Consider the following 13,216-nt stretch of genomic DNA (forward strand, 5'->3'; position numbering starts at 1 on the left):
AATGGTGTCTGTCTTCAACTGTAAAAAGCCGCGGTCTACAAATATAAAATGCTGCTGTCTACAAATGTAAAAAAAAATGCTGTGTCTACAAAGGTAAAATGCTGCTGTCTACAAATGAAAAATATATAGCTGCATACAAATGAAAAAATACTGCAAATGTAAAAAGCTGTTGTCTACAAATGTAAAATGCTGCTGTTTACCAATGAAGAATGCTTTTGTCTTCGAGTGAAAATGCTGTTGTCTACTAGATCTACTGTAAAACAAAAGCTGCTGCCTACAACGGCTCTGTTTTCCTACTAAGAGAATCTCTTGTAGTTTTGGCTTGTATGCCTCGCGTTCTTCCACCCACCTTCGCCCCTTCTCTCTCTCTCTCACTTTTTTACCCTCTGCTATTTCATCAATCCAGTAAGGCTTGGCGTTGCCGTGACCTCGCGCTGTGAATGGCTGCCCGCAGTCACGTGACGGAGCGTAGCCAACGGGGCGCAGAAACGGCAGACGGCGTATGTCGGACGGGTTTATTGTTGTGTGCCTATGATTCTTTCGGTTTTGGCCTACTTTTTGCTACAGGCCTTAAGGCTAAACCATTCGTGTGCCGTGTCTGCATTTTTCATGTTGGATTAAATATGTGATTTCTCAGAGACGAAGGCTTAAAGAATCGCCATTGATACGGATAACTCACAAGCACAGGTACGCAGTAGATGTGTTCATTTTCTATTTTCGTTTTCAAGAAGGTTAGCTACGATTAGTGACATCACGCCGTATCTGTTGTGGTTTAGGTATTTACTGTGCACAGGCAAACTTCACCTGGATAAAAGGGGGGAAAGGGGGCTAGACTGAACGCATTATGATGTCGTTAGGATCTTGGTCTTTGAAGCTTGTTTTGAAACGTGGACGTTCAACGTTACGGATAATTTCCTAGAGTACATAAGGTACGATCTAAAAATAGATTTACAACCGCAGCCAAATTTAATAAGTATTGAATAGCTTCAGCCGGTGAAATGAGAGGTGGCGAATGAGTCAGTCATCCTAATTTGGCCCACAATCTGTCGACCTTGTAGATTCGTTGATAAAAATGAAGAAGAAAAAAAACTATCAATGAGATTAAGTTATGGATGATAGAATGATATTAATTAGGCCTAATAATTATAGAAAAGGTGTTAGTTAAATATTTCTTCTGTAATTCTTTAGTTGCTCTTTCTTAAATCTCGTCGAGAGTCTAGTCATTAAAATACCAAAATCAGTTAGCCTAATTGCTAATTAACATTAATAGAATGTAGATATATTTAAGTCCTGTAATTTCCATTTTTTAGGACGACTAGATAATAGATATTACTTTTTATTTGGTATAAAATAGAATTTAATGAGTTAACACATTTTATATTGTGATTAACACTGATTATAAAAAAAATACTCTAGGCCTAATTCAATTAGTGATAATTAGGCCTTATAACTGACAATATTAGTTTTTTGTCGATAGAATTGATCAATAATTAACTAATTATTAGTTAATTGTATTGTTAGGCCTATATTTTAGATCCATTATATAATACAAATAGTAATAAAAAACACTGCTAAGTTAAAAATGTGAGGCTACTATATAAGTACGGTACAGTGCGACATGTTGTTACAAGTCTCATATAATATTGCCCTTTTGTGACTAGGTCCTTATATCCTTTTGCACAACTTTAAGCCTACCTAAAATGTTAAATAAGCAATACTTGGAGCCTCTCCCCCCCCCACACACACACATCCCACTCTTACGCAAACTAGAATAGTCTTTAAGAAAGAAACCGTTAATTTTCAGGTTAACCATGTAGGCCTATATTTACTTTTAAGTAATTTACCTTTATGATCGTTATTGTAGTGTAGGCTATACCTGTATCTAGCTCATACTTAAAGTATCTTTCACGCCTGTATAACGCCCAGGATAAAAATATACCTTACATCTTCAAATTATAATCCACACCTGCAATTAATATACGATACCTTACACCTGTATATAGCCCACAATTCAGATGTTATATAATCCTCACGTTTACATACATCTCACACCTGCTTTTGTTACCAAGAAGGTATTTGAACTCTTGACCAGAGATTAAGCTAAACACCTTCTGATCATGATAAACAAACATTCCTGACGCTCACACAACAGGTCTTCGTCAGACAGCAGAAGCAACTATTTTAATATCATCGGCGGGATTAAAGTCACACCTATCGTAATAATCAGTTAATTTGATTGGTTAAAATTTACGATTGACACTACTATATATTGATGGTTGCTTTAAAGGAGAAGACAAACAATGGATATATTACGTACAATTGTATACAAAATAGTGCTGACCACACTATCCCTTCATATGCCGAGGTCGAACTGTACTTCACTTGCACGGTAGATATTCTGGTTTGAAATGGAACTTTATCAAAAACCTAGATCTCAACGAAAACTTAACACTAAACAGTGTTGGAACCTCCCAGTGTTCACAGAGCTTTCAATACTGACGAATGTGCTGAAATATCTCAATATCCCAGTATCCACAGAGCTTCAAAACTAACCATTCTTTAGGAACATTCAGTGACCTCAGAGCTTTCAATACTGACGAATGTGCTGAAATATCTCAATATCCCAGTATCCACAGAGCTTCAATACTAACCATTCTTTAGGAACATTCAGTGACCTCAGAGCTTTCAATACTGACGAATGTGCTGAAATATCTCAATATCCCAGTATCCACAGAGCTTCAATACTAACCATTCTTTAGGAACATTCAGTGACCTCAGAGCTTTCAATACTGACGAATGTGCTGAAATATCTCAATATCCCAGTATCCACAGAGCTTCAAAACTAACGATTGTGCTGAAATATCTCAGTGTCCACAGATCGTCAGCACTAACGACTGTGCACTCTCTGATAACAGTAATGAATGAAGTCGTGTTTATCATCATGCACTGCAAACCCTATAGAACTAGACAACGAGCATTTACAAAGTTAATTCGAACATTTTAACCTGGGGTCGCCCCCCTCCCCATTTCAGCCACCTTTCCACGGTGGTACGCTGTAGCTGATACTACATACGGAATTTAGCAATGGTTAGTTGCTATTGCGCCACGCTTTGAATGATTTGTGAAAATGTGCATACTTTTATTGGGTTCGCCCTCAGAATAGGCTACTTCATGTCATTTGGCTTTCCATTTTGCTTTTCTTGTCGGATTATAGCAATCTATGATTACCAGTGTTTTTTCCAGACTTTTTTCTCCGGGGGGGGGGGGGGCACTTGAAATTTTGGGGGGGGGGGGCGGTAAACTTTCTTCGGGGGGGGGGGGCGACACTGTTAAAAGTATATATTTTCTATATAAATTATATAAGAAACTCTGATGATTACTGGTGTAGTCTACTCTAAAAAATACTATTTTAAAAAAGCCCTGTATAACTCGCTTTATTCTCTGTAATATTTTGTTACCCCTAATCGTGCTGTGTATTTCTGTGTACAACAATAGACCCATTAAAAAAAACCCAATCTTTAAAAAATTAGCAGTGGAGACAATAATTCAACTGTATAAAAAACTACCCCGACAGAAAATCAATTTGAATTTTCTGTAGTCAGCAGTCTAAAATGCACGGTTCAGCTGACTTGTGCTGTTTCATTTGTATAACAAGCGAACTTTAATTTTATTTGTAAACATAAAAATTAACGAACAGTTCTGTTTTCAATTACCTTCTAAAAGTTATTGAAACGCAATGCGATAAGAGGACATTTTTCCTAATTGTCGACCCCCCCCCCCCCCGCCAGTTGAAACTGGTAATTGTTACCATAGACATGCCTAACGCTGTGCTTGAATTTGAATTTTCTGCAGTGTTTACTGTGCTAAACCTGTTGTGTGTGTCCCAGTTGTATGCCAGTTAACCTCCCTCGTGCTCGTGCGTTAGGATCGGAATGTGAAAGTCAAGGACGCTATAGATAACTGGACAGGCCCACAGCCACATGTTATAGCTAACATATATATATATATATATATATATATATATATATATATATATATATATATATATATATATATATATATATATATATATATATATATATATATAACATATATATAATATATTCTCGTGTATTCACGTGCCCCCGTGTGTATATGTGGCCCCCACCACAGGTATGCCTGTTCATGCTTGCGCACGCCCTGATGCCAACCAATCAATACCCAATCACACAAGAGTATAAAAATCACATGATCGGGTCTGTCTGGGTCGACCCGGGGTCGGGAAGAGGGCGTGTTTGGTAAGAAAATATGAGGCTGGGAAATATGGTAATTAAGGTATGGCTAATGCTGTCCTGTGGTGACCTTCATGATAGGACTGCTGTCCTGCGGTGACCTTCATGATAGGACTGCTGTCCTGTGGTGACCTTCATGATAGGACTGCTGTCCTGTGGTGACCTTCATGATAGAACTGCTGTCCTGTGGTGACCTTCATGATAGAACTGCTGTCCTGTGGTGACCTTCATGATAGGACTGCTGTCCTGTGGTGACCTTCATGATAGAACTGCTGTCCTGTGGTGACCTTCATGATAGAACTGCTGTCCTGTGGTGACCTTCATGATAGGACTGCTGTCCTGCGGTGACCTTTATGATAGGACTGCTGTCCTGCGGTGACCTTCATGATAGGACTGCTGTCCTGCGGTGACCTTCATGATAGGACTGCTGTCCTGCGGTGACCTTCATGATAGGACTGCAGTCCTGCGGTGACCTTCATGATAGGACTGCTGACCTGCGATGACCTTCAAGCGATCTCACACAAGATGTAATGCGAGATGAAACGTCGTTATTTGGTGGTCCGTGGGTGAAGTGGGCGATGTGTGTTTAGTCTGTAAACTTTGTATCTGTGAACTTTGTGTCTGTAAACTTTGTATCTGTGAAATTTGTGTCTGTAAACTTTGTGTCTGTAAACTTTGTGCTGTGAACTTTGTGTCAACCTTGTATCTGTAAACTTTTGTCTGTAAACTTTGTGTCTGTGAACTTTGTATCTGTAAACTTTGTGTCTGTAAACCTTGTATCTGTAAACTTTGTGTCTGTAAACTTTGTGCTGTGAACTTTTGGCTGTAAACTTTGTATCTGCGAACAAAGCATCTATGAAAAATGTCTATTTTTTTTATTTCGTTGATGTGTTGCTAAAATTAAAATCTCCACCACCGTACCATCCATCATCCTAGTATTTATCTATAAAAATTAAAATTCGCACGTTTATAACTTGCCTGGTCTAGTACAAGCAACAAGGACGTCTTTATGCTGGACATCTTACCTCATGAAACGTCAAGTCTGTGGTTTTCTTACATGTTTAAACTGAAGTCTGTTATTGTGACTACAGAGCTCGATTTACCGTAATCTCCTTGTCAATATTGTCGACAATGTACGAAAATAGTCTGGTGAGTCGTATGGATTAGGTAGATTATGTAAATCGACTTCAGGTTTTCCCCTATTTATCATGCATATAGGTTACAAAGTCTGGGTGTCTATCTGTGGTCAAATATTGGAACCCTGTACATTGTTGTTACCCATTTCTATTGGGGCGATTTCTTTTTAACTCTGCAGATAAGCTGTTCATCGCGGACAGCGCAAAAGTATACGCTTTCAATCCTAAATTACTCATTAAAATTTAATGAAGCATTACTATATTCAATAACAATTTGGAAATTACTTATGATGAAGAAAAAAGAAATAAATATTTAGTTTCTTTAGCTATAGCACATTGCATTGATTAGGTTTCACATTTTAGTGCATTTAAAACTATTTTTGATTTTAATTATTATTTTTTAAATCTTTAATTTACTTACAATGTGACTTCCAAGCTGACTTAAAACTTCTATACACAATACTGCCACGTATTACGTTATTTCATCTAGCAATAATTAAAATTGGTTCGTAAACACGCGCATTTTTAACTGCTTTCTGGAGCTTCCATCCTTTTTTTTTATAAACCCGCTGATATTGATTTTTCTTAACCTAAATTTGGAAAAGGAAGCAAGAAAACGGTTGAGCAGAGGGGGGTGAATGTTTTTTGTATTGAGTACTTTTCCCTTAGCCTAAACGTTTATTTGGAACGATATCTAATATCCTAAATTCTGGCCCTATAACTCAAATAGCGAGTGAGTTGTATTGATACAACTAAATAAGAGTACACTAGGCCCGCTCCCCACCCTCGTTTGTGTCTGGAAGTAATTGATCTCACGCCAAAAGTTGTGTTCAATTAAAGTATTCTTACACATTGTTTGAGTGGTCATCTTCATTTTTTCCCCGTTCTTGTCCAAGACACATGGGGCATATGAAGTAGAGCTCATCTGTTGCATTGACCTCGACTTTAGGAAGAGGTGGTGTAGTCAGCTCTATGCCCAGCCGCCTTTACTTTCCCTAACGTGAATTAGGTACCCATCAAAGCTGGGTGGATTTATTGACGTTACACATGTTTGAGTGTTAGGGACATTAAAATATAGCAGGTGGTTTTGTTAGTGTGTTATAGTAACAAGGTGTACGGATGGTTCTTACGCGTATTGTATTAACAGTCACAAAATGTACAGGTGGTTTTGTAAGGGTGTTTCCGTGATCTCCGTTGCAAGGTAATTCTTTGAAAACTAACAGAGCGTAATGAAGTAAACGTTGCTAGTGTCGCTTTCTTAACCATGACTCAAACAGCCATACTGATAATAAAATTTAATCACCATGCTATATAAAAGAGATAGCTTCTGCTTGTGAATAGAATAACACTTAGAAATGTTGGTGTTCTTGTAGCATTAATTAGCCCTTATTAATCAAATGATAGAGCAATAATAGGTTTTTAAAAAAAATGTTCTTCGTAAAATTATGTAAATGGAATACGATCGCATATTGCTGTAGACAAATTTAGTATGGTACAGCGTAGCCAGTTAATCGGCCAGCAGAGATTTAGCCACTCGGACAATATATATGTTATTTGTTGTGATGATGTATATCTTAGTATCCAACATTATGTTGCGATGTAGAACACCCATGTCCTACAAAATTTTGTTGAAATGTAGCCTATCACTCTATCCACCATTTTGTTGAAATGCTGTAGCCAATATCTCTATCAAACATTTTGTTGAAATGTTGTAGTCTATATCTCTATCCAACATTTTGTTGAAATGTTGTAGCCTATATATGTCTCCAACATTTTGTTGAAATGTTGTAGTCCATATCTCTATTCAACATTTTGTTGAAATGTTGTAGACTATATCTCTATCCAACATTTTGTTGGGCTGATGACAATGCTCGTTCCTGAACCAACCCAACCGGATGTTGAAACACATTTTTACACCAGCAGCAGTGATATGAGCGGAAGGTTTCCCACGGTATTAAGGCCGGTCAGTTTCCGGTTTTGTTGGGCGAAAACCGGCGTATTCAATATGAAATATATTCCTTATGTCCTAGGCACCCCTTTTATCTGTGGCGGGTTATGTTCTAGACGCCCCTGTTTAGTGTAGCGGGTTATGCTTTAGATGCATCTATTATGTGTAGTATGTTTTAGATTTCCAATTTTGTGTGATGGGTTATGGTTTAGATTTCCAATTTTGTGTGGTGAGTTATGGTTTAGATTTACAATTTTGTGTGGTGGGTCATGGTCTAGAAGACCCTATTTTGTGTGGTGAGTTATGATTTAGATTCCCTATTTTGTGTGGTGGGCTATGATTTAGATTTCCTATTTTGTGTGGTGGGTTATGACCTGGAAGACCCTATTTTGTGTGGTGGGTTATGGTTTAGATGCCCCAGTGTAGTGTGGCGAGTTATGTTTTAGATGCATCTTTATGTTGACAACGATTCCACAGAAAACATTTTCGAGCCCGTTTCTCTATTAGCCTGCATATTATGCGGGATCAATCAATAATGGGAGATAATTCTTTAATGCATCGGCTAGACGGATAACTCGAGCTCGCCAACCAGATAACGTTAATCATGCCAAATAGAAATGGTTTAAACGGTTCTTTGAAATATAGACCTCTTATTTTGAGCAGACCAATTAATTCGTAACCTTTAGCTATGGTCATGGTGTCAATGCGAGTGTAAACTAATATCATGTACCGCTACTTCGTAAATACGAAAGATAAGAATTCAAAATGGGTTTTTTGCTCTTTTTCAAGCCAGTCGTATGTTGATATCAGCGTACCTTCTTCGTCTGAAACTTGCTAAACCACAGTCTAATCTCGACGTTAATTTTAGGTATACTAATATATCTCTACGTTATTTGTGTAAGATTTTTTTACCATAGGGAGTTGATCTTTTTTTTAAAGGGCTGGTGGGTAGTATTTTGACACACACTATTGCGATCTGTCGGACTTTTGTTTAGCCGTAGATATAATAAAAAATTGAGAATAGGTGTCCTTATATTTCTCATTTGGCTAAATGTAGTATTAAGAAAGTTGGGCATTGGGAACTTTATTTCTGCCATACGCCACAAATACCACCAGTACCGTCACACAAGTACAATCACAATTACCACAAGTACCGTCACAAAAGTACTGTCACAAATACCACAAGTACCACAGCAAATACCACAAGTACCACGACAAATACCACAAGTACCACGACAAATACCACAAGTACCACAAGTATAGTCACAAATACCACCGCAAATACCCTAACTAGTGTCACAAATATCCTACAGTAAATGTCACTTTCGTCATGCCATCTTTGTCAATTAATTTACACTGCGAGAATGTCACTTTGTAACATGCATCTATTGTCAAGTAGGCCCCTATATAACATATACAACGAAAACATTTAATTAAAACCTCGTAACAAATATCGCATAATACACGCATAAACAAATGTCGCATACAAAATATACTAATGTTGTATACGTTGTATAAATTGACAATAACAATTTGGTCGTAAAAGCTGCTTTACTAAGAAACGTGTCGAGTTTACACACTCGTACTAATATGATTGTATTGATGTGTAACCATCACCACATCAAATTGTAGCGTCAAGTTAGACATCGTGTTTACTAACCCCCCCCCCCCCTCCCCCTCCCCCTCTGCTCGTGTGTGATCTATGTATAAACAATGTTTTATGTGTCAACAAGTTTACGTGGTTTACAGTTGTGGGACACATGTTACGTATGTCCAGTTGAAATTATAGACACGCTTGACACCTATGTCCAGTCGAGTCCAGTAGTTTTGAACTTAATTGGATGCGTCTTGCACTATCGTTACCAGGGTGATGATTTTTAGTTCATTGTCTCTTTCTTGGAAATGTCTTTATACTGTTTGCACAATGGCGAATTGCCTTCAGGCGCCTACTCATGTGACTACGCTCTGTGTGTGACTACCCCGCTGGTTCGTGAAAAGAACTGCCGAGCCACAATGAAAGTAGGGGCATTGTTTACTGCGCATTTCACAACTGCGGATATTGAGGGCAGGTCTCCCCCACCCTCGCCCCATTCCCTGGCAGATTTTTTTCTCCCCTTCTCAGCGTGGATAGAATGCATGAGCTCTCACCCCGCCTTCTGGTACCTCGGCATTCCTCGGTCTGTGTTTACAAACATGCTCGTGTAAGTGGAGCTAATCGTCACGTGACTGTATTGTTTGTCTTTGGCTGAACTTGCACAAAATAGTTCAAGGGGGAGGTGGAGGAGGGGTGGGGGATAACCAGCGTTAAATTTACAACCCGCTAAATCTGTCCTTAACTCGACATCCAGATACCCCTAAACCTAACATTAAATTCTCATCCAACTACTAACTCAAACTCTAGTCCTAATCTAACATCGACGACATCACTCAAAAGTCGTTACAACACATTTAAATGCTGATGTTTTGTTTATTATAACAACTAGTTAAGTAGAAATATCAAACCTAATTTTGATCGTCCACGCTTAAATTTTTTGTAGACCCTGGGATCCAGTTTAATATCGGTTTAATAAAGTCCCTGGCGCAGTCGCAGTAGAGTTAACCATTTCCTTTAAGTTCTGCAGCTCACTGGGTATTAAATTTCCAGCGCCCCGCCCCCGTCTCCGAGTTCAACAACAGATCGGGTCAGAGGTCATGTCATTTTATCGTGTTAGTGTCGGCTTAGCTGTGAGTCATTCGAAAATATCTGTGTAGAAACAAAACCGGTCGGTGTTCTGGCATAAACTTGTCACACTGTCAGTGTTCTGACATAAACTTGTCACACTGACAGTGTGCTGACATAAATTTGTCACACTGTCAGTGTTGTGCCATAAACTTGTCGCACTGTCAGTGTGCTGACATAAACTTGACAGTGTGCTGATATAAACTTGTCACACTGACAGTGTGCTGATATAAACTTGTCACACTGACAGTGTGCTGACATAAACTTGACAGTGTGCTGATATAAACTTGTCACACTGACAGTGTGCTGATATAAACTTGTCACACTGACAGTGTGCTGACATAAACTTGACAGTGTGCTGATATAAACTTGACAGTGTGCTGACATAAACTTGTCACACTTTCAGTGTGCTGACATAACCTTGTCACACTGACAGTGTGCTGACATGTCACTACCCACATGCATCGATCGTAGTTTTATGTCGTTATTGCGATTATGACATAGGTTTCATGCCATATTTTGCAGATCTAGTATTGGGCATTTGCACGTCTAGCGTAGGATATTTGCAGATCTAGCATAGGACATTTGCACGTCTAGCATAGGACATTTGCAGAACTAGCATAGGACATTTGCAGATCTAGCATAGGACATTTGCAGAACTAGCATAGGACATTTGCAGATCTAGCATAGGATATTTGCAGAACTAGCATAGGACATTTGCAGAACTAGCATAGGACATTTGCAGAACTAGCATAGGACATTTGCAGAACTAGCATAGGACATTTGCAGAACTAGCATAGGACATTTGCAGAACTAGCATAGGACATTTGCAGATCTAGCATAGGACATTTGCAGATCTAGCATAGGATATTTGCAGAACAAGCATAGGACATTTGCAGATCTAGCATAGGACATTTTCAGATCTAGCATAGGACATTTGCTTGCTCGCTGACATCACTTTATTACATGCAAGGCCAGTCTTTGGAAACGTTTTATTGCTCTGGTGGCTCGTGACATTTTTAACACGACAAAGCTCGTGTCCTGATCATTTCTATTAATTTTCTGTCATTTTGGCTCCTCGAATAAATACTCTTAGCTTTATTAAAGGCGTGGTCGGGATGGAGACATTACTCTGATTGACAGCCACTAACTTTATAACTCATCTCTATCAAAACTGTAATTAAAATACTTTTTAAAAATTTAGAAAGCAATTATTTAATTAAGGTCTCTGTCGGCTAGACACGGAGACGCGTCATTGCCAGTGTAACCCACAGTCTAACCTAACCTGGATAGCTTGGTTGTCACATGGATCACAATAATAATATTCTATTTTTGTAACGGTAGGAATAGATAGCACAGTGGTCTTTTGACACATTGGCCGATGTAACAAATTTAAAACTCAACTTTTATAGAATTTAGATAAAATAACATTTAACTTTTAAAAGAAATTCTGATTTACAGAATCAAAATGAAAAAAATAAAAATAAAAAAAACAAACAAAACATTGTTTTAAGCGGTTAAGCTTCAACAGGCGTTGATAAAATAGGTGTTTAGTTTTACATATATTTTTCTGTACAAGTTTGATTTGTCGGGGAAGTGTATACCATGTGTTGGCACTCGAGCAGACCATAAAGCAAAACAAATGGTGTTGGGATGGGTAATTTAAGTCGATGATTTAGTTTTGTGTTGAAATATAACATATCTGTTAAGTAGTAAATCAGAATAAATTTATGAAATATTTCGAAAGGAAATGCTGCTTTAGCGAATATATTTTTAAAAATCTGTTAAATGGATTTGGGGGGATGGGGATGGGGGGGGGGGGGGGGGGTGGGAGTCTTTAAAATAAAAGCTACTATCATAGTATACTATTTTATATGTAACATTTGACTCTAATTGTGGATACTAGGCGAATCATTTTATCCAAAGGATAGATGTCTAATTTTGAAACAACACAAAAAACCACCCCTTGTACATTCCCCACTTCCTCCTCTTTTCCCCCTCCCCACCCCCTCACCAATAGAACAGTTACATTGTCGGCGTTAACAAAATTAATTTCTTCTTAGTTCGATTTCTTGTAGCGTTTATTTTGTATTACTAAATCGAAATGGACATGAACACATGACAGTAACACATAGCAATAGGAAAGAGATTGGGAAGGCGTGATTTTTGTGTTGTTAAGGGGGGGGGGGGGGCTAGACACAAAATGTTTGGGAACCGCTGATTTACGGTGTTGAACAAGGAACCAGACGCCAATGACTTATCATGACTATGGAAGCTTGGTCTTTTCTAGACTGGATAGACACACTTTATAAAACACATATCTGCTGGTACAGTTTACAAAAATGTTTACGTTTATTAGGTGAGAAATAGCATTTCAGACCATGAGATCGGGAAGTAAGGCCGATATGGACAAAAGACCGATATGGGCAAAAGACCGACATGCGCATTTGTAGCTGACTGCATGTGCTATTACTTTGTTATTGTTGTTATCTCAAGTGTAGTTGTTGGAGAATGTTAACGTTTTTTATTGTTTGGTAATGAACATGGGTTTTGTGTTTTATGAGAGTGAAGTTTTAGCTTGATTCTATTCGCGTACCCTGTTCATCTGCCTTTCAGTTTATTTTATACCGTCTGTAGAAACTTGCAGAGAATTGTTGCCAGCTTCGATGTGTAAACAAATATATTGGTTCATGGCTCATATTACCCTAACTTTAAGAGGGAAGTTTATTGCTCGTATCTTTTGGGTTGGCACGCTTTAACTAAACCTGACAGGTTGGTGTGCTAGATCTGTACCCAATATTGTAGGCACTTTATTAGTTTTGCTTGCCGACAGTGTCTTATTGAATCGTGTTGAGCTGTTTTTATCCCCCTGGTGTCGTGTTAGGGTTAGTTGTTGGGTTACGAGTACTACCGTCTTTGCTATCGTCGGGAGAGCGTTGAAGTCTTGTACTTTGTTTTGTCCAATTTCTTGCCTGAACTATAGCTATTTTAAGTATTAAGTCAGCTTTACCTCCATAATTAGCTGTATATCAGTGATAAGAAATCTGATATCGCCCATAAACAACATTCCCCCCCAAAAAAATCCCAGAGATAAAAACATTCCCCAAACATAACCCCAGCCATAACCCGATGTAAAAAAAAA

The 13,216-nt window shown here is 38.3% G+C and overlaps 1 protein-coding gene across 1 annotated transcript in view; it reads left to right on the plus strand.

Annotated features, from left to right (window-relative positions):
• The first annotated feature begins 477 nt into the window (after positions 1–477).
• Positions 478–13,216, plus strand: part of LOC131928432 (mucin-2) — a 30,746-nt gene continuing 18,007 nt past the window's right edge. Inside the window, exon 1 of the mRNA XM_059284466.1 lies at positions 478–687. The gene's annotated coding sequence lies outside the window, so the exon portion shown is untranslated. The remainder of the gene's footprint in view (positions 688–13,216) is intronic.

The sequence above is a fragment of the Physella acuta genome, unplaced genomic scaffold (assembly GCF_028476545.2).
Source record: "Physella acuta isolate Inbredline_101_S28 unplaced genomic scaffold, ASM2847654v3 ptg001502l, whole genome shotgun sequence".
In the NCBI taxonomy this organism is placed as follows: Eukaryota; Metazoa; Mollusca; class Gastropoda; family Physidae; genus Physella; species Physella acuta.